Source organism: Zosterops lateralis, assembly GCF_965231275.1.
Source record: "Zosterops lateralis genome assembly, chromosome: W".
NCBI lineage: Eukaryota > Metazoa > Chordata > Aves > Passeriformes > Zosteropidae > Zosterops > Zosterops lateralis.
This window is the reverse complement of record NC_139801.1, coordinates 351,598-372,745: the sequence shown is the minus strand read 5'-3', so window position 1 is coordinate 372,745 and position 21,148 is coordinate 351,598. Positions and strand designations below refer to the sequence as shown.

At 48.2% G+C, this 21,148-nt stretch overlaps 1 long non-coding RNA gene across 1 annotated transcript; it reads right to left on the bottom strand.

Annotated features, from left to right (window-relative positions):
• Positions 1-582: 582 nt before the first annotated feature.
• On the bottom strand, positions 583-9,713 carry LOC310922215. Its single transcript, XR_014592343.1, has 3 exons — positions 9,605-9,713; positions 6,785-6,888; positions 583-684 (listed from the first exon to the last, which is right to left on the bottom strand). It is a non-coding gene; the product is annotated as an uncharacterized lncRNA (long non-coding RNA).
• Between the last annotated feature and the right edge of the window lie 11,435 nt (positions 9,714-21,148).

Genomic DNA, 21,148 nt, shown 5'->3' with positions numbered 1-21,148 from the left:
TCCTTTGAACTCCTCCTACTCACCTTTTACCTTTCAGGAAACTCATGAGGCTACAGAATGAGCAGTGAGGTGGAAATGTGCTCTGCACAAGCAGGAATCCAGGGAAAACACTGACTGAGCACACCAAAATGTTTATGCTGGAGCCCATTTCCAGAGAAAAGGGAAAACAAGTACCTGAAGGTCTGTCTGAACAGTTCCCAGAGGACTGGCCATGTACATCCAGGGCCTGCCTTAATTAACAGGAGGTCACCATGCAGCTCATTATCTTTACGCAAGGAGCAGTGGCACAGAACTGGGCTGCAGGCTGGAATGAAGCTGAGTTTCATTCTGACATTTGTCAAACTGACCTGCCATCAGTTACTCCTCCGGAGCCAGAGAAGCCATTCCAAACCTTACCTGACAAATAAACACTGAAGTCCAGTCGGTCCCCGAGGCTCAGCCTCTGCATCCAGCATCGTGTACTCCCCAAAGCAAGTTCCTGATGTTGTTACCTTTTTTCCCAGGGTCTCGGCTCTCCTCGGTGTCCCTGCTGCTTTGGTTTGGCCGTGGCTCAGCCCCAGGCTGCCGACTGTCCGGCTCGTCCTCTGTCTCATCATCACTGTAGGGCACCACCTCATCGTTGGGCTGCGAATCCTCCTCGAAGGTGGTCTCCGAGTCCCTTTCCGAGATCATGCTGCTAGCGCCCTGCTGGCATTTTGGATGAGTTAGGGAAAAGAGTGCTGGAAACCACAGCTTTAATTGTTTAATACTGCTCCTGCTGGTCACCAAACTCCACGTCTGAAACCAGTTTCCCCAGAACAGCGCAGGGCACGGGCTTGGTTTGCCAGCACTGACCAGAGTCAGGGGGCAGTTCTGGTCCCAGCCAGCCCTTCATTACTGTCCTGCTATGTGTAATTACACACTGCAGCCCCAGGAACACCGTGTGCTCCCGACACAGGACGTAGGAGCTGGGGAGAGCATGAACACGTCTCCCAGTGGCCATTACATCATGCCCTGAGGAGCCACAGCAGCTGGAGCCCTGCTTGGCCACAGTGGGACACGGAAACAGGCACTGAGCACCAGGTCAGACATCCAGGATTGGGGTCACACAGCTGATCCTCCATCCCAGCCTGCCTCGCTTCCTCTCTCTTCCCATGGGCTGAACATCAGTGTTTGTCACTGCAAGATCCCACAGCTCAGTGTCCAAACACCTGAAGACACCCATGGGACACATCTTGGCTCAGTTCTGAGCAGTATCAGAGGAGGGATGGTCCCCAGCTGAGCTGTGGCCATGCCCATGTGCCCTTCAGCTGTGCCTCAACTCTGGACATCTCCAGCCATCACTGGGACGTGATCCTAATCCTTAGCTCCACATCAGCTTCCCAGCTTGTCCCCTGACCTGCCTCACCACCATGGCATTGCCGTTGCTAACAAACTCTGCAACCAGCAGGGCTCCTGACATCCCCCTCAGCTTCTGGTTTTGCAAAGCTGAATCGTGTCCCCTCCCTAATACCTCCTGTAAGAGTGAGACAAATATTCCATGAGCACTGACTGTGCTGCTCAGTGGCAGGCTGCTGGCAGGGAGCCCAAGGCACACCATGCTCCACGCCAGCAGCGCTGCAGGGCCTGCCCAGCACACACTGACAGCCCACAAAATACAACAATCCACCAGGCTGAGTGTACAGGAATCCACACACCTTCTCCCAGCACACACCCAAGCTGGTGGAGGCTACTCCCTGATGGAATTACCCAGGAGTATGACAGTTAGTCACTAATACAGGTGTAGATCCCGAGACTTCTGTGACAGATCATGTTTTCCTAAACAGCCTCGGAGTTAGGGAATACACCTCAAGCTCCAACTCAGCCCCCTGTGATATTTTGATTTATTTCTCCTCTTTTTGACACTTTAGTTCTTTCTGTTCTGCTAACACCTCCGTGGGCACTGCTGAGGGGAACAAGTTCCTCCCACACACAGTCCCCAGAACACAAAATGCCACCAGATCTTCGACTGGCTGTCACTCTACAAGTGAAACAAGCTCATATTCCTGGCACACAGAGATTCAGCTGTTAGTCTATTAAACTTTACTGATTAACTGCTTAATGTTTAATGAACTAATTAGCCATGCAAAGGGTTACATGAGATGTCAGAAAGATGCTGATTTTGTTTTCCATTACAGATGTGTAGCTACATGGCAATTCCTACACTGCCACCAGCAGCAGCCTGTGATGCTCACTGGGAACAGACTCCAGCAAAGTGATCTGGGGTAAGGTTAAATTAACTGTAGTCACTTTCCTTCCTCAGACAACTAAACTGCCCGCTGGAAAACCTCGTTAAGAGAGGAGATCTCATTAAGTGTTACCCTGCAGGCAGCACAAGTGCCTTGTGCTGCGGGCACATCATTAGCATGCTGCAGGAGGCAGTGGAATTGTGCCTGGGGCTGGCCAGGAGCCTGCAGAAAAGCTCCTGCAGTCGGGAGAGAGATGAGAGCTGCTGCGGGACCCAGGGCAAAGGAGTCCTCCCTGACAGGCTGACAAATTGGTTTAGAGTTAAGTTTCTTGACACCCAGTCTGGAAGAAAAGGGCTGGCTGGGAGGGACGGCAGAGCCGTGTCAGAAGTTCAGGGGAAGGTGGGGAGCGATGACGATGTGAAAGGGGAGATGGGAGGGACTGACAGCAGAGATGCCAACTAATCCTGAGGCAGCAGGTAAGAGAGGGGAGCACACACCCAGCACAACCTGGATGCAGGAAGCACCCAGCAGAAACTAAAGGGGGACAAACATAGCAAGAAGAGAGGAGGCCACTACTCATTTTTGACGTGAAAACAGTTATTCTGACTGTGAAAACAGTTCGTGGAGGGTCTGAGATGGAACAACACATTTGTTAAATACTGCTTGATAAAATACTCAGAGAACACTTTAAAAATCTTGTTCTTGGCTGCATGGCCAAGATTTTCTAGTTCCATTTTCTAGTTCCTGACTTGATAACAGGGGTTCTCACACTGTTTCAGATCAGTTTCAGATCAGAAAACCTCACATTAACCACTTCAGTCTAGAGGAAGTGTCAGCTCACACTGTCTGGGCAGGTGGGGAGCAATGTTCAGCTCCCAGTTCCGCCTTCCAGCTTGGAAAATCCTGCTGGTCCAACAGCAGTATGGATATATGGGGAGGTAAAGGAGATCAAAATAGTATTAAGCACAGGTTTAAGTATACCTGATCCAGTTTATTTACTAAAAGGGCAAATTCCACAATGCTTCAGTCACTCGGGTTTTGTGTCTACTTCTGCCTCAGGGCAACACCAGATAATTTGGAATAAATTAAACCGTGTAAAAACTCCACTTACTGCATTTGTTTCAAGGCAGTAAATAACAACCCAAACCAATCTTACTCTAAATTCTTCTCTGGAGAGTCACTGCACATGACACTGCTGCCAAGAACCTGGGGTGACTTCTTGCAAATCAGATCATCACTCAAAGTGCCCTGAAAGGTAACAAATCCATCTAGAACAAGGGACATATACAGAAAAGGATTAAAATGCCACCCAAGCTGTTACTTTGTGTTTATGATGGATGTAAAGACCTAAGCACAACAAACCTCACCATTACACACCTTCTGGCCACACAACCTGTGCACAGCCCACACCCTGCATGTTCCTGGCACCACATTCTGCACTGTTCACATGCTCTGGCAGTGCCAAGCTCAACAGCTGCTCAAACCTGGCCACACACTGTTCTTTCAGAACACAACAACATCAGTATTTTAGGTAAGAATCATAAAGCAGGCTCAAACAGTACAAAAAGTAACTCAGAGAGACCCTTCTGAACTGCTTTAGGTCTCTGGAGTTCAAATAGAACAAAAAAGCTACAGCAAGATGTTTCACTGATTGAACTTGGCACTGATCCTCAGACAGGTGTAGGATTCATTTCTTCACTAGGTGTTACTGGAGCAATGCAAAACAGAACCTGCTTACAGGAGGGCTGAATACAAACTCCCCAAACTGCAAGAGAAAGCCGTGTCTGCCATCAGCCTCTGGGCTGGGGTTCCCACCAGGACCTGCTGGCAGATGCATGAGCACTCCAATGATGTTTTCCCTAAGAGACAGCAGTAATTATTCTGCCATCTCCAGCTGTCCCACACTGCTCACCTCACCAGTGACCAAGAGTTGGAGCCAAAATGGGAACACGGACAAAGACAACCTGGTAGGGAACAGCAACCCAGAAGACACTCTCAGCAACCCAGAGGACACTCTCAGCAACCCAGAGGACACTCTCAGGGCTGCAACCCAGCACCCAAAGGAGAAATCAGAGCCCACAGAGCACTTGGGTGGCTCCACCAGAGCAGATACCTGTATTTAAAGGGCTCAAGTCCATAGCCTGGCTTATACCCTGAGAAGTTTCAGAATGATCTTTCATCCATGGGCACAGGATTAAGGGACGGCTCTAACAGCTCTTGAGATCTGAAATGTGGAATTGCAAAGGCAGCCCAGGATCCACCCTCGGGTCATGATCCACCCTCCAGCCTGATAATGACCCAACTGGTACCAGTGAATGCTCCCACAGTTATTTTTAACCCCCCAAAGTCTCTGACAACAGGATATTTTGTTTCTGCTCTCCCCTCAGGGATCCCAGCCAAAGGTTTTCACAGAGTATAGGCCTTCATTAAAAATGTATTCAGCAACTTATCTCCCTGGAACCAGAGCTGCTACAGGGAAACCAGCAAATCATAAACTGGATTGGCTTCCAATAGATGAGATGGATCACTGATTACTCAAAGCCGATATGAAATGTTACTTGTAACAAGTGCTTGGACAGGCAGATAGAAGGGTAATTTGAACAACTAAAACCTTCCAGGTAATCTTTATGAGATGTGAGGAAAAGAAAACAACAGCTAAACCAGCACGAATCAGCACAAATGGGCCAAGCAAATAACCTTTGCTCCAAACATTACTCACCTTCAGGTAGATTACCATGCAAATTACACACTTAAAGCGGATCAATTTATGGAGCTATTTCACACACAACAGCTCCAGTTGCTTCCCTGAATGACTACCTTATAGTCATTGAACACCCAAACATTGTATCTTGAAGGGGATGATTTCCCTCAGTCATTTCTTCTGAAACACAGTGGCTGTCCCATGCACCCTAAGAAAGGTAAAGCCCAGCTCCTGGGATGCCCCGGAGAAAGGTGAGCTCAGGAGTTCAGGTATGTTCTTTGAGCCAGCTGAGGCTCAGGAGTGTAAGGTAATGAAACCCAACTCCTGACCCTACACACGTTCCCTGAGCCATGACCCTGGAAACAATTCCCACTGGAACCTGCCAACATGTGCCTAACACAGGGTGACTCGGAATCACCCCCAAAAGGTTCAGATCAGAGTGATTCCAGGATGGCTGCAGATAAATGCCCCTGGGGAAACCATGCACCCATACAACCCAGGACAGCACGACGTGTCATACCTGAGATCTCCACACAACAGAACCACCAAGGACTCCAGCTCTCCCTGCAATGTGGGAAAACCTTGGGGATCCTGTTCTGCAAGTGACAGGTCCCAGAGGAGTTAGCCTGGCTGCACCATGGAGTGCTGCCATGCACCCAGCCCCTCACTGTACACACATTTTACACACACCGTTTTTAAATACAAAGTGTATCTATTTGATTGACAATAGCACCTTAACACAGGCACCTCCTGCTGCTCTGGAGGCTGTACAAACTCTAAGGATTAAGGACTAGTTCCAGCTACAAGAGACTTTTTAATTGCCATTGTGCGCAGCCAACCTTGCAACACCCACAGATCTTCCCTTTGCAAGGAACCAACCCCAGTCCCTCCTCCAATGCCATAATAACCCCAATTACCTGCACCATCAGCAGGCAAACACCGCTGTAAAACTGTAACACTGGCACCATCAAGCACTGCAAATCTTACTTTAAATAGCTGCTTGTGCCAAACCTGGCTGCAGGGAGGTGACAGTTCCTCCCCTGAGCACACTGCAAGCTGAGACATCAAGACCCTGAAACCCTCTAGAGAGAAGAGGGAGGGTACAGTTCTGTGCTGCTGGCAAATGTTTAAGTCTCATCTTGGGGAAAAAATTAAAAATAGGAAGCAGAGGCTATTGTGTACTCCCCAGTGCAGCTACTTATTAAAACTTGTATGAAAATAAGTATGAAGGACATTCCAATATAATTAATTTATCCGGATGAGCCAGCAGGATTTGACACAAGGAGGAGATTAACTAGACACCAAGAATTTAACAGAAAATCACTGCGAGAAAAAGGCACACAGCTTGCAGGTCATCTGCCTGAGGTTATGCAAAAATGGTTGAAGATGGGCCATTGCAGAAACAAAATCATCATTCTCCCCGTTATCTGCCCTAGGATTTCTCATTAACAGATCTGCAGAGTTCCATCATTTAAAGTCCAAGGCAAGACAAGCTATCTCTGCAGAAGATAAGAGGGTTGCTAACCTTTGCCCAAGCTGCAGGTTCCAGTGCACTCTGAAGGGGTTTCAACCTGCCTTTTAGAGGGTGTTACCTTGGTCTAGAGGTTCACATTATTCAACAGCCCATATTGAGGTTAATAGAGGAAAAAAGGAATTCTTTTTGTGCCTGCTTAAAACTGCATCGTTTGGAGTAGAAGATTTTTGGAACTTTATAGAGAGTTGTTTTCCTAGAAATCATTGTCACCATCAAAACCAGCAGGTATTTTTAACTGGACTGAACAAAGGTTACCTCCTGCTACCAAGATTGGAGAGTCCATTAATACAGCTCTTCTGGCAGCATCTACAATGGACACTGAAGCCGTTTTCCTAAACTCACCTTTGTTCAATGGAGTGTGTGACTGAAGCCCAGACTGCATCACAGATGCTGGCACTGGCCACTCACAGAGGCTCCCCTGTGTTCAGCTTCAAATCAGGCTCCATCTGCAATGAAACAATGTAGAGAATGGATTGATGGCTGATTCCACCTTGTGTGCACCCAATAACAAAAAACTGTTCTTTAGAAAAATCGTGACATTAACTTGCCTTGCAAAATTTCTTAAGAAAAAGAGAGATTTCTGCTTAGTTCTCCAGACCTTTCCATGCTGCTCCTCTCCCTCCTCTCAGGGACAGTCACTTCAGCAAATGGTTCTTTCCTTGATTTGTTTCCTGTTTTCCCTTACAGTGCTTCTCCTCACCCCCTTTTTTCTTTTAATGTGTTTTTCTACATCTCCCTGTGCATCACTGTGCAGCATTTTGTACCCCAAGAGCACCCATGGACTTGCTGAAATCGCCCATTGTGAGGAAGAATCATGCTATGAAAAGCCAGTGTCCACCAAGGAGACAGAGGAGTCCTGCAGCTTATTGAAATAAAGGGAGACAGTCCTCTGGGGTACACCCCTGTGGAGTTTCTCTATCAAGGTTTTGGAGGGTGCAGCCTTCCTGAACTGCCTATCACATATCCCCCCTTGAACGTGGCATTTTACCCCAAAGGTCAGAAGCTGAGGCTGTCTGGGTTCTGCAATAGGCTTTGTGTGGAGCCATTTGTCCTGTTACCCCAAGGTTCAGGAGTCAAACTGGGCTCTGTGATAAACTCGTGGCTTGAGATTGGTACAGACATTTCAAAGGCATTAACACCCACACTCTGTAAAGACATTAGTGCACATCTTTCCTATCACCATCAACTGTCAAATTGTCAAATGAAAAACGTATTTCACGTTTATATCAGAACACATGGGAGAAACCCAGCACGCGTTCCAGAGGGATTCTGTAAGCTTGCCAAAAAGCAGTGCTGTCCCAGAGCTCCTGTCACCTGCCGAGCAGGGCTCAGAGAGTCTCGAATGAGAATCCTGCCCTTCACCCCGACAAGCTCAGAAACAGAGAGGTTAAGTGATTTGCCCAAGGCCATTGGGTAAGTCACTGACTGAGCCAGGGTTGGGTTTCAGAAGCTCCTGGCCAACGTCCCGCATTCAATTACAGCTGCACAAAGCATCTCATTTAACAGAGGCCTGACAAAGCCCACGGCCAGGAAGAACATCAAAACCCCTCGGATCTGAAACAACACCAACCAACTCCCTTTCCAACATTTAAGAGCAGGCAGCGCTTCATGCTCTCGGCCCTAAACAGCAGCCACACCGACAAGAGAGCAGAGAAATTAACTGAGACTCGTTTTAAAATAGCTTCAGTGCAAGTGGCTTTTAGAATTCACCACCCCAAGCTCCAAAGCAAAGATCCAGAACATTCACACGCTGTCTTATATGGCAGAATTGAGTGAGAACAATTTAGAAGTTACTGAAAATAATCTCTATGATACCTACAAGTTAACACAAACAGAGGCCTGGGACAGGTACAAAAGCAACCAGACTCTAAGGTGACCACCAGTGCAGAAGCTGACAAGGAAAACTTCAAAAATGGCCAGATACTACTCAACTTCTAAACCAGGCTGTGAGGAGAAAAATCAAAACCCACAACCAAACAGAAACCTGAGGACGCCAAATGCAGCACAGACACTTACAGAGAGTTAATGCAGGGATTCAGGTGGGGACAGCTCAAGGGCCAGGCGGGACCCCAAGTCCCAGCAGCTCTCTCCACAGCCCAAACCCCCCTGACCCTGGGGGCCAAACTCCCCTGACCCCGGGGGTCAAACCCCCCCGACCCCGGGGGCCAAACACCCCCGACCCCGGGGCCCAAACCCCCCTGACCCTGGGGGCCAAACCCCCCTGACCCCGGGGCCCAAACCCCCCTGACCCTGGGGGCCAAACCCCCCTGACCCCGGGGGTCAAACCCCCCCGACCCTGGGGGCCAAACCCCCCCTGTCCCCGGGGGCCAAACCCCCCTGACCCTGGGGGCCAAACCCCCCCTGTCCCCGGGGGCCAAACCCCCCTGACCCTGGGGGCCAAACCCCCCTGACCCCGGGGGCCAAACCCCCCCGACCCTGGGGGCCAAACCCCCCCTGTCCCCGGGGGCCAAACCCCCCTGACCCTGGGGGCCAAACCCCCCCTGTCCCCGGGGGCCAAACCCCCCTGACCCTGGGGGCCAAACCCCCCCTGTCCCCGGGGGCCAAACCCCCCTGACCCTGGGGGCCAAACCCCCCTGACCCCGGGGGCCAAACCCCCCCGACCCTGGGGGCCAAACCCCCCCTGTCCCCGGGGGCCAAACCCCCCTGACCCTGGGGGCCAAACCCCCCTGACCCCGGGGGCCAAACCCCGCGCTGTTACTCATTACCCGCACCTCTCCCCGCAGAGCTCCCTGTGCTGTTCGGCCTCTCCGGTTTCAATCCGGCCCTGCTGACACCCGAGCCAGCGGTGAGCTGCTCCATTAGCTGCTCCATTTAGCACAGCTCCATCCCCACTCCAAGGAAGGGATGCTATTTAAGCTACAGGCACCAAGACACCGATATTTTGTTTTCCAAGCAAGTCACTGACCTCACGAGTAACTTGTCCAGTATTTTCTGTCGCAGAATTACTGTTCCTTAATGCAGAAACCTATTGCTGCTCTGATGGCTGTATAAACACAGACTAATGAGAAATCACCCCGCAGCCCTGAAGGCTGTTTTCATCGTTTACAGGTACGAGGGGGAAAAGCCGGGAGCGGGGCAATCAGCCCAGGGCCACAAGCTCGAGTCAGTGCCCGGGGGCTGCGCTGGCTCCCCGTGCCTCACCTCACCTCCCAGCAAACTCCTGCGCTTCCTTTAACCTTCCAGCCTGGAGAGACTCTGCGCTAAGTTCAACCAACACCGGTGGGAGCGAGGGGGACGCCGGGCTTTAAACCCTCCAAAACAACGGAGTCCCCGCTGCCAGCAGGGGATGTCCTGGGAAGGAAAGAGAAAAGAAGAGAAGGCGTTCCGGGTGCGGCCGGGGTCAGCTTGGCCCCTCCTGTGCTGGGGCGGGCCCGAGCCCTGCCCCGACCCCTGTCCCGAGCCCTGCCTCGACCCCCGGCCCGCAGCGGGCGCGGCACCTGCGGAGGGGGCGCTGGACGTGCCCGGCGGGATGGAGGGACTGCGCCCCCCGCCCCGCAGCCCCTCTCCGGCAGCCCCCGCCCCGCAGCCCCCCGGCTCCTCTCCGGCAGCCCCCGGCCCGCAGCCCCGCTGGGCAGGAGCCCCCGGCCCCACCTGTGCCCGCAGGTCCCCGCTGGCTCGTTCGCTCAGCGCCTCCCGAGCCCGCCCCGGCTGGTTCCCTGGGAGCCGCCGCCAGACCGGCCGGACGGGTTTCCCCGGTTCTCCGGGCGGGGAGCAGGGGAGGGGCCGCTCCCGCCGCCGCCTCCCCATCGGGCACTGTCCGGGCGCTGGTGGCAGCCGCGGGAGATGCTGCCGTGATGGTCCAGGGTCCTCCGGAGGTCCCCGCTCCAGCGCCAGCCCTGGGGAAGGATGGGGAGAAGCGCTGGCGATAACTGGGACCTCCCTCCTGGAATTATTCTAAACACCAAGGTTGTTTTATCGCCCCTCATTCACTGGACTGTCCAACATTGCAGAGAGCAATGTTGGAAAGGCTACAGGATTTTAACCTTCTGCCCTTTAAAAAGCTCAGAATGGACTCCTGGTTCCCAAATCCTTTTGAGGAAGGACTGGAGAGTTGGGGGATCCACAGGATGTTGCTAACCGATGGTTTTGCTCATTGATAAGCAGATAAATTAATTAACAGATAAAGCAGTCATATTTAGGGATGACAGTAGTGCTGTTCCACCATATGCACACTTGTTCACAAATAATGCGATTTAGGGCAAGTGGAACACAGATATGGTTACTGATCTGATTGAATATAAAAACCCTGGAAAATTCTGTCTCTTAAAGTGATGATGGGCTGCTGCTCTGTACTAAAAGTGATCTTTGTTTTGGACAAGCAGGTATTGGAGAGATCACTTGGTTTCTATTTCAGCAGCAACAGTACTCAATTTTCCTGTGCCAGAAAAGTCTTGTCCAAACAGATTTGGTTCTCTTAGACCAAAAATGTGATGCTGAGTTCCAGAGCTGTGTCTGTCAGCACTTTTCTGTTTTACTGCATGCCTCAAATTCCTCACACCAGAATAAAACCGAAGTTAATTCAAATCAGGAACATTTGGCCTTAACAAAGCAGCAGAGGTTACTTGTGCCTGTGACAATTCCCGTTCTGTGCAGGACATTAATTCCTGTCCAGGACTGAACATTTGGCTTTGACTTCAGCATTCACAAGGCGGCTGCAAGCACAGCCTGGTTTGTGGGACACACTGTCAGGAAGGAGATTACTGGAGATAAAAGGGCCCTTAGCAGTGACTAATGGCCCAGCCCAAATATTAGTTTTACACTTACGTCGTGCAGATCCATGTCTGAGGGAAACAGCAGCTGTTCCCCACGCTGAGGCCACGAGGAGGAGCATCCAGCCCTGCCCCTCTCAGGCCTGGCCTTGGTCACTTCCAGCAGGTATTTCCAATTCTGCTTTTCTCCTCCCTCCTCTCCTTTAGTCCTCAGTCTCATCTTTCACTCACACCTTTTCACTCCAAAATAGCAACATGCCCTAGACAAAACTACACTCCTTTTGTCCCACTGCTCCTTCTCTCCTTCCCAACCTCTGCTCCTGTTTGTCTCCTTTTGTCAGGGTTTGGGACACAGCTGTGGAGAAAAGGTTATACATATCAGCAATTCTGTATTTAAGCAGTCCTGAACACACCTATTTATTCACATTCTTATTTGACTCATTTCCTAATATGCAGAAACCAGGGGATAATGCAGATTGTCTTTCTAAGCAATCCTCTCCCTGATCATCTTTCCATTGTTTTCTCTATCAATTAATCCAAACGGGGGGAAAAGAGTTTAGTTTTCTATACCTTTCAGCTAATCTGGAATCAAAAGTAATTTCGATGGTAATTTTGAAAATTAATAATTTGATGAAAGAGCAGATGTTACAACTTGTATAGTTTGTAGGCAGAAAATAAATGGTGGCAATTCAGCATGCTAAAAGAATTGTGCCCCTCTATGTTAAAATGTGGAGGGTTTCCCCTTTTTCCTTTATTCCTCCTCCATTTAAATTAAAAACTTTCAGACAAAATTGATAGATTAGAGGTCTTCCTAGGCTAAAGCCCTGTTTCAGTGTCAAGGAGGCTGAGCCCAGATCTTTTGGAAGTTTCAATTTCCTAACATCGATGTCTGAAAGAGGAGGAACCAACAAATCAATAGCAGCCACAGGTCCAGAGATAACCCTTGGCAGAGGGAGAGCTGTGCCTTGGTGCCTCCTCACACAGCAATGAGATTTCTGATGGAATACTGGTCACTAAATCAATAAAAGGGGTGGGGTTATGTTGTGCCAGAACCTTAGAGGTTCTTCTAAGAACACATTAGCAGGAGGCTGGTGTGTTTGTGCACAGGTTTCTTTAGGGAGCTTTTCTCTGCCCAGGTACTTTCCTGCCTCACGTTTGGCACTTGCTGGACAGAGCTGAGCTTTAAATGAGGCTCCATTCTGACTGAATTGGTAATTACCATAGCTGGGGTTAGTGCAGCCCAGCAGAGAATTCCACAAAGAGTGAGCAGTGACTGCTCAACTGCACTTGGAGCGTGCCTGGTTATTCCCTGGATGAGGGATCCTCATGTCCTTACAGACAGACAGAAATCCTAATGCAAATTTCACAGCAAGGACATGGAGGTGTGGAGATTTTTCCTACTCCAGCTATTCAAAAAATGTTGCTTCCCGTCCATTCCTCTTTCTGGCTGTGATCCATCAAATGCACGGATTTTACACAAGCCCATGTTTCTGGAAAACCTCTCCACCAAGCCTGGCGGGGACCTTCCCCATGTGGAGAACAGCTGTTTTCCCCAAGTTGTGCAATCAGAGGCTGACATTCCTGAGGAACACAGAATGGGGCCCTCGAGTCCAAATGTGTTTTCCTGAGGAGCTCCGGTGTTAGTCCTTGTTTCTGCCAACAGATGGGGAACCACACCGCCGAATTCCCGGCGTGAGCTGGGACTGACCTGCTGCTCCCCGCTCCGCTGAGGTTCCTGACAGAGCACATTTGGCTTTAAAATGATGCTTTTACAGCATGAGATTTACACGCTGTCACTCAGGATTAGTTTAGGAACAGGAGGGAATGGAGTTCCTGGGATCTGGGAAATGACTAATGCTGCTGGTACAGTGATACATTCAGAGCAGTAGAATATACTCATGGTCTTGCAGGGGTATTTGGAAATGAAGGTTAATACTGAGGAACTACAAATCACTGCCCCGAGTTCTCTGCCTGTTTCCGCTGTATTTTCGTTCTGAATTTTCTTTCCCCAGAAGAGCTGAACTGATTTAATCCTGGAGCTGTGCAGTGTTCAAGTGCTTCATTCCTTCTCAGGTTCCCACTTGGAATTTCAGTGGGAGGGTGAGTTTTACTTACAGGTTGGTTTCTGGACACTTTTGAACATGGAAATGTTCCCATCAGAGTACACTTAGAAAGTCTTCTTTTTCTTGTTTGGTTGTTTTTCTGTTTGTTTGGGATTACTTTTTTGTTTTGTTTTGTTTTTAATTAGGGGTTTTGTTTGGGTTTTTAACAGTAGAATTTTTTTTTTTTTTTTTTTTTTTTCTTCCTATGAGTCTGTGTTGTCACAAATCAAAATTCAGGCTTTTCTGGCTGTCACTCTTCCTTGCTACATCCTGTCGTCTGTGATTTGTGATGAGTCTTTCCTTAAGGGAACATTATTCCTGCTTAGCTTTCACCCAGTGTATCCCATTGTTCAGCTCTGGCCAATTGTTTTGGGATATTATTGATTTTATGACTTGCATTGTTGTCTGCACAAAACCAGGCCCATTTGGGGTAATTTGCTGCTTTCATACTTTCTGAGGGAAGGGAATGATGTTGGTTTGACTGAAGCAGCAACAAACCCCTTCTATTATTTTATGTGGTTTAAAAAGGGAATCCATCTCCTGTTTCCCTGGAGGCACTTTTGTGATCAGGAGTTACTACAACATTACTCAGAGCCCTTTGTGCAGGCGTTTACTTTGGGATGTTATCCCAGATAGTGCACATTGCTGTTCTCCTGACTGGCTGGCATGCAAAAAAAAAAAAAAAGGGAGAAACCAGTCTGCCAGGCAATTCTAGCTGTAATTCCATGAAAATTCACAGCAGTAGGGGAATCCTCCAGGACAGAGCAAGGTACATAGCAATAATATTACTTACAAATTCAAAGCATTGTACAAAGATTAAATCATCTCTTAAGCAACTCCAAGAGATATGTCCTAGTGAAGTGATTCCAGAGACTGAAATGCTGCTCACACACCAGCAGGCAGGGAATACAATTAAGGAGAGGAAAGTAAGAACACCAAGGACAAATTGTGGCTGCAGGGTATGATCCAGATGCTCCTAATGGATGATTCTGCCTTACAATTGCTCTCTTGCCACTCGGGCAGCCTGTCTGAGCAGGGAAGCAGAGGTTTGAGACATAAAAGGAACAATAGGTTATGTGGATTGTTATTTTTTGTCTATTGCAAAAGCAGTTTGCAAGGAGCACACCCAGCTCTGTGCACAGACTCCCAGCAGTGGTTCCCTGCACACAGGAACAGGTAAGGAGCCACTTGTGAGCAGCCAGGGACTGCCAGTTCTGCAGGGACTGGGGAGGCAGCTGTCCCCAGGATCCACAGGGTTCATCCAGCATGCAGCAGCATCTCTCTGTTTTACCACAGACATGTGAAAGTGACTCAGTTTGTTTGTTTTTGAGGAAAGCTGCTGATTTTAGCCACCTCTGAATGTCATTTTATGCAACATGTTCATGAGTGGGCCTGTACCAAGAGCCATGGATGTATATATATATACATGTATGTATATATATAAAAATAAAATAGAGGCATTATAATAAAGTGGCCACATATATATATAGTTATATATATATATATATAACTTGTCACAGCATCCTTTTCTTCTTTTCCTGGCTTATAGCTCCCATGGTTCTTTTGCAAGCTCCATGTACACAGGACAAAGAAATTCTTTTGGTCTTTGCACCAAGGAAGGTCCATTATGGAAGTTGAAATGCTGCTCCCTCTAGACGTGGCTTGAAGCCTGAAATTAAGGGGAAAGTATTCCAGAAAAGGAATCACTGAGCAGAGCTCATGTGGAGCTGTGGCAAAGATTGATTTGAAACAGAACGGGGGCAAGGAGAGGTTGTACTGGCCAGCTGGGAGTTGGACTTTGCTGATCCCTGTGGGTCCCTTCCAACTCAGGATATTTTATGATTCTATTCAAGACTTAAAATGAATATGCAGAGAAGCATGAGCTAACTAGAAATTCACTCACTCATCCTGCTTTAAGCCTCCATTACTGCTTAAAATGTCTGATTAATGATGTTAGATGGTGATAGCACTCATTTGATTAAACTCCCAAAGTAAGCAGAGTGGAAATGCCTCAGCACTGGATTGCTGGTAAATGTGACTTATGCTTTGTGTGCCTTGGTCTATAAAAATCTCAGCAATCTTGATATAGGCACATCTGCATTAAATTTGTGCAGCTTCTTCAAGAGTGCTGCTATTTGGACCAAACCACATCCCTCATATATATTCCTGTGCGAGGTGTGTGCCCACAGGAGGATGTGCCCAGCTCTGGCTGATGAGAACAGAGGCAGAGCCCTGCAATCCGCGGGGACTCCGTGAGGATGTGCAGCCACCCACAGAGTTACACGTGCTGGGGCTTTTGACAACACAGAACACCTTCCCTGATGCCTTTTTTCTTTCTCTGCTAATCCTCCTCCCACTCAGCAAGGAAAGGAGCTGCACAGGCTCTCACAGATGTCACGCTATCAGCCTTACTCTAGGATAATTTAACACATCTCTGGAGAACTCTTCCTGACTCTTGTTTAGGGAGGCTGGGAATTGGGTTCCTTGCAGTGTTCAGCCTGTACCCTCAGACAAACAACACATTTAGGCTCTGGTTCATTACTATTTCCTCTTCTTGCACTCAGAATTCCTGCAAGTTGTTGTGCTGCCAGAGAAGCTCCGAGGAGCCTCACTTGGGTGGATAGAGCTGTGCTGTCCCCAGCTTCCCTCTGCCATGTGTTGTCAGCCCCATGAGTGTCAGCAGAAATGACTGTGCTTAGAATTTATGAACAGAAATGCAAAACGTGTTTGTCTGGTACAGAAATGCCAACCTCCTGAACCTCAGGTAGCCTCAGATGCTGTTTTTGACAGATCTGTACGTCTTCCTTGCTGATGAAGATTTATCTCTGGATCTTTCAGTGTCAGAGAAGGAGTTTGCTCTTTTGAGGGTGATTGGAGTACGAGGTATGTGATCCCATCCCTGGAGAGCATGTTCTGCATTGGCATGAGCTGCTACCTGGAGGCTCTTCTGTCCAGAGGAGGTGTCACTCACTGCATCTTCTGGCTCCTCTTCCCAGCATACCAGGTGGAGATGAACATGGAAGCACCAGGAGAACAGTCTCCACATGATGTTCAGCCAGTTCAGGACTGAATTTCACCCATGGCCACTGGAAGTTTAGAGGGTGCTATAAAGAAGTGTAATCTCACAGAAATAAATAGTGAGGCAGATAAGGTTTTACAGCAATAGAAAACATCACAGGTTTTGTATAATCTGGCACTGGTTTGCCAGGGTAGGTGTCTGTACTCTCTGTGTGGTTGATTGAGGAAAAATGCCCATGAGTGTAATTCAGAGGCTGGGTGGATTGAACTGATTCCTCCTCAGACCCTAAGCTGGCTCTGTAAGTATAAACCATACAACTTCCTCCTTTTTCAGGGTAAGGCCTTTCAAAAAATTCTCAGTTTTTACATTTTGGCACAATTCTTAATCCCATTCTATTCTTTCCTTGTATTTTGGGCACTTTTGGAACTTGTGCCACCACTTGACCCCACATATATGCATCAGCTCCATGAGTCACCTTTGAGCATTATTTACTGCACATGATGAATACTGGGTGTGTGGCAGAGGGGTTATTTCCCCAAGTTTTTGTGTGAATTAGAAGAATCTGGGATATCCTTTGTAGACTTGTTTCATGCTTCAGTGTTTGACTCACGACTCTAATCTGGTACCATCTTCATGGCTTTATGTACCTCTTAGCCGCCCACAGCTCAGATTGATTTTCCTCCTACTCACCCTTTTGCTCACTACTCTCCTCCCAGTTCTCCTCCAACTAATCCCTCTTGTTTCCCTCTGCTCTGTTTTGTTTGTTCCCTCTTGTTCTTCCCTCAGCCTGCCCAGCCAGGGGACACTGGGCCAAGGGTGCCATGTGGGCCTTACAGCCAGGGAGAAAGTGCCTTGCTGGACTCCTCCACAGACTGACACTGAGTACTTCCAGGAGGATTTTGGAATATGGATTTTCTTACCTGGCATTCTTTACCCTACACCAGAGCTCTCATCTACTGTTAATCCAAAGCAATTAATTATTAGACCGTTCAGAATCTGTGTTTTGGAGAGACACCCTGCATTTCCCAAACCATCCCCAGTCTCTGGGGAAATGTTGGGCAGCTTGAGCTGAAGTTAGACAAACAGCATAAGAGAATAGAGGGAAAATATTCTGGCTGTTTTGCACATGGCTGCTTTCATGGTATGCCCTTCATCCTGCAAGGGAACTGTTTATAAAGATAATTCCACTAAGCACAGACAACTGATTCATTTCCCTACTGCAGTCACACTCACAGAAATCCTAGTGAAACACTCACACATTATTATTCTGCAATTTTATTGCTGCAGTATTCCTGTGGGTCAAAGCTCCTTGGGAAGTTCAGTCAATAACTTGTGCCATGACAGTTTGCTTTGGTTGAATGGACAGAAAGTTTAAAAAACAATACAAACCCAAATGGAACCAAACAGCTCATGGAACAGGAATATCCAAATGCCTCAATCTGAGCTGATGGGATGGGTGCCACATCCTGGCAAGAACTTCGCGGGGTTGGAGCTGAATCTTCCACCCCTTTAAGTGGGATGCTGTTGCTTTCTGTGTCCAAGGATCTACCAGGCTCTCCAGGTTATTATTATCCTTCTTCTAATGAGCATGTTTTATTAAAGAGCAGGTATTTCCTAAAAGATTTGATTTGATTTGGGGACATCACCTGAAGGAAACCACAAAATGTCACTTTTCTCCCAGATCTTTATAGTCCTGTATGGAAATGGTTGAAAGCTTCTTACACCTGGTTTCAGGAATACCTGTCAGTATTGTCTGAAGTCACACAACTGAAATGAAGGCACAGAAATGGTAAAGGTCATTGCTGCTTTTGAGAAAGTGATACCAAACATCTCTCCTTTGGACAGGAACAAAGATGGGGAGCTGAGATTTCTTGCCAAACCCCACTGAAGTAATTTGTTATTAATTGTATGCTTGTCACACTTTAAGTGGTCTAAAGGTCATGTCTTCGGGATCACTCCTGTTTCTCCTTCAGACATGGTCAGGTGGGACTGTGACTTTGACCTGCCTTCAATTCTACAAGAAGCAAAATCCTGAGGCTGTCTGGATTTGAGGTAAATGAAGGAATTCTCCTCTATAAAGATGACACTAAAAGTAGGGAGAGCCCATTGTGAGAAATCTGTCCTCATGCTTCCAAAATCTCCCTGGAGGAGGAGGACTTGTCCGAACTTGGATAAACCTCCACAAAGCTCCTGTGCTGTGCTTGGCTTTTGGAATGGGAGAAGCCATTCCATGCCCTGCAGACACAGGAGAAATGATTGTCAGCTGCAACCCAAACACTGGAGTTACGAAACCCAAAGTGCAGGAGAAATCTCCACCCTGAAAGGAGATATGCATGCTTGATTTGGAATTCCAATGGGACGGGTGGGGTGGCTGTGCTGATTACAGTTTGGGGCAGGAATGATGGAGGATTTGCAAAAGCTGGGCTCCTTCCCAGAGCTCTCCAGCTTGAACACAGCAATGTCTCCTTAAAGATCTGCAGAGAGGGATTTTAGTGCGAGTTCCCTATTGATGATCCTGCACAGAATGAGCAATACAGGCAACAATCTGGAAACTTCCATGAGACCCACATTTCTGTGTCCCTCTTCCCAGGGGCAGGGCTCCAGAGCTTGAGCTGACCTCTCCCTTCCTTCCCCCTTCCTTCCAGAAAGCATTGGTGCAGGACTTTCACTGGGGCTATGCCAGCCCAAAACAGGCTTGCAGGACACGGAACTGTGCCCTCAGCAGACACATTTGAAGCTCACACGGAGTATGGCACCTTGGCTGTGTTAGGGTGGTGTGGTGGCAGCTCCTCAGGTGGCACAGCAGCTTTAGCAGGATGTGAGCTAAGAAAATCCATGTTAGGTGGGGTTCCCCAAAGCTGCAAGTACCAAACCCACAGCCAAAAAGTGATTTACAGGAAGGTGCAGGTCTGCTGTCTCAGGGTTGTGTTTGTCATGGCTCTCACTCCCTGTAACGGGCTGGGAGGGGAGGAAAAGAGGGTGAGGATTGCAAAATGGATTGTTGGAAAGGTTGAGGAAACTGGGGATCTTGGAGGGACTGGGTGTGCTTCAGATTCACAGCAGGAAATAGACTGAAGGAGAGGGTTATGGGCCCATAAAAGCACAAATCTCTGGAGAAGATGCACAGCTGATACTTATTTCCTGTGCACCATAATATAAGAAACCAGAAGAAATCAAATTGCATAGAATTATAGAGAGGCCAACAGAAGGAGGTAATTTTCCACTCTGGCCAGTTCCAGGGACAAGAGACCAAGCAAGATGAGCCTGAATGTTAATGACCCCAGTCTTTTGGGTCTGGGGTTTTCTCCTCCCCCAAGGGGTGAGCAGCCCAGGGAGCAGTAGGGAGAGCTGCTGGCCCTGCAGTGGCCTGTGGCGTGGTGGAACAGGAGGGACAGCATTGCTTGGGAGATGCTCCAGAGATTAGAGGCTCTGGGCCTGACTCAGGCCCGTGTGACTCACCTGAACACCCGTTTTCCCATGGAAGCTGTGGAAAGCTCCAGTGGCTGACTCTACCCCCAGCTCTCAACCCCGGGTCTGTTGGATGCTCTCCCTCCCTGTCACCCACCCAGACAGGGGAGTGTCACACGCAGCTGGGACTCACACACTGCTCAGTGAGCCCGACACTGTGCAAATCTGAGCAACTTCACATCCAGAAATGCTGCAGGTTTCATTTTTTTTTTTCCTCTTTCCCTCTTTTGCTGTCCTCCCTGGGGATGTCTGCCTGGGATTCACAGTAGCACACACATCCCAGCAAACCCGAGGTGTATTAACACAGACAGAATGTGAAATCCAAGTGAAAGAAACAGTGTGCAGAACAAATCTCATGGTATTTGGATTGCTCATGGGCTAAGCAAGGTAAAACATCCTCAGGTTAAGTACTGAGCTGGAAGAAAAGCCCCTGCCCTGTGACAGCACTGCCCAGCTGCCTCTGCTCCCTGAGGACCTGGCCCCTCCACTCCCACACTGCCCAGAACACTTCCATGCTCTGGGAGAACAGTGAGCTGGACGGAATTGTCTGGAAAACAGGCCACTGGCTGTATCAAAGGCCTTGCAGAACAATTAGCAGCTCCTGTCCAAAGTGTTGTGGCACCACACCTCGTGCAGTTCTATTATTACTCTTTAAATAGCCCCAAAATGTTGGGTTTTTCCTTTCCTGTAAACTACGATTGCTGACAGGAACACAGGGCTTCTCTTGACTTCTCCAGGGTTAATCTTTCTTTTCTTGCTCATGCCTGCAGTGTCATATCATCACTGGGAACTGAGCAACAATTAACAATTTATGTTTCGTGGGAGCTTGATTCAACTTGGCTTATAGCTTTGATGAGTTTTCTATGACATTCTCAATAATACATTATAAAAAACTGACATGTTTTTAAATAGTTAATCTTTTACTAGTTTTCTGTGTTCTGAACCATGCTCAGCCCCCAGCCATTTCAATAATGCTTCAAGGAAGGTATATACTGAGAACACAGGGGCAATTATGTTAGTCCAACAGCAACCTGATAAAATATTAACATTTCTTATGAAATTTTTCCAGAAGGAAGGAGAAAAATCATCACCAGCGCGAGGCTTTGCAGTGGGAAAAGCCTTTTTTCAGCAAAAGGTTGTTAAGTAACACCATTAAATATTGAACGATGCTGAGGTGTGTCTGTGCACAGCCTCATTTCAGCCCAGTGTGATGCAGATTTTATTTCCTCCTCTGCAGAAACCATGAAATCCTGTTTCAAACCACGATGTAAGAGCCAATTGGGCAAAATCTGTACCTTGCCATTACTACTTTTATGATTTGTTAAGTTCACTGGAATGAGTAATACAGTGTGAATAGAATATTTTAAATACCCCTTGGCAGTCACTG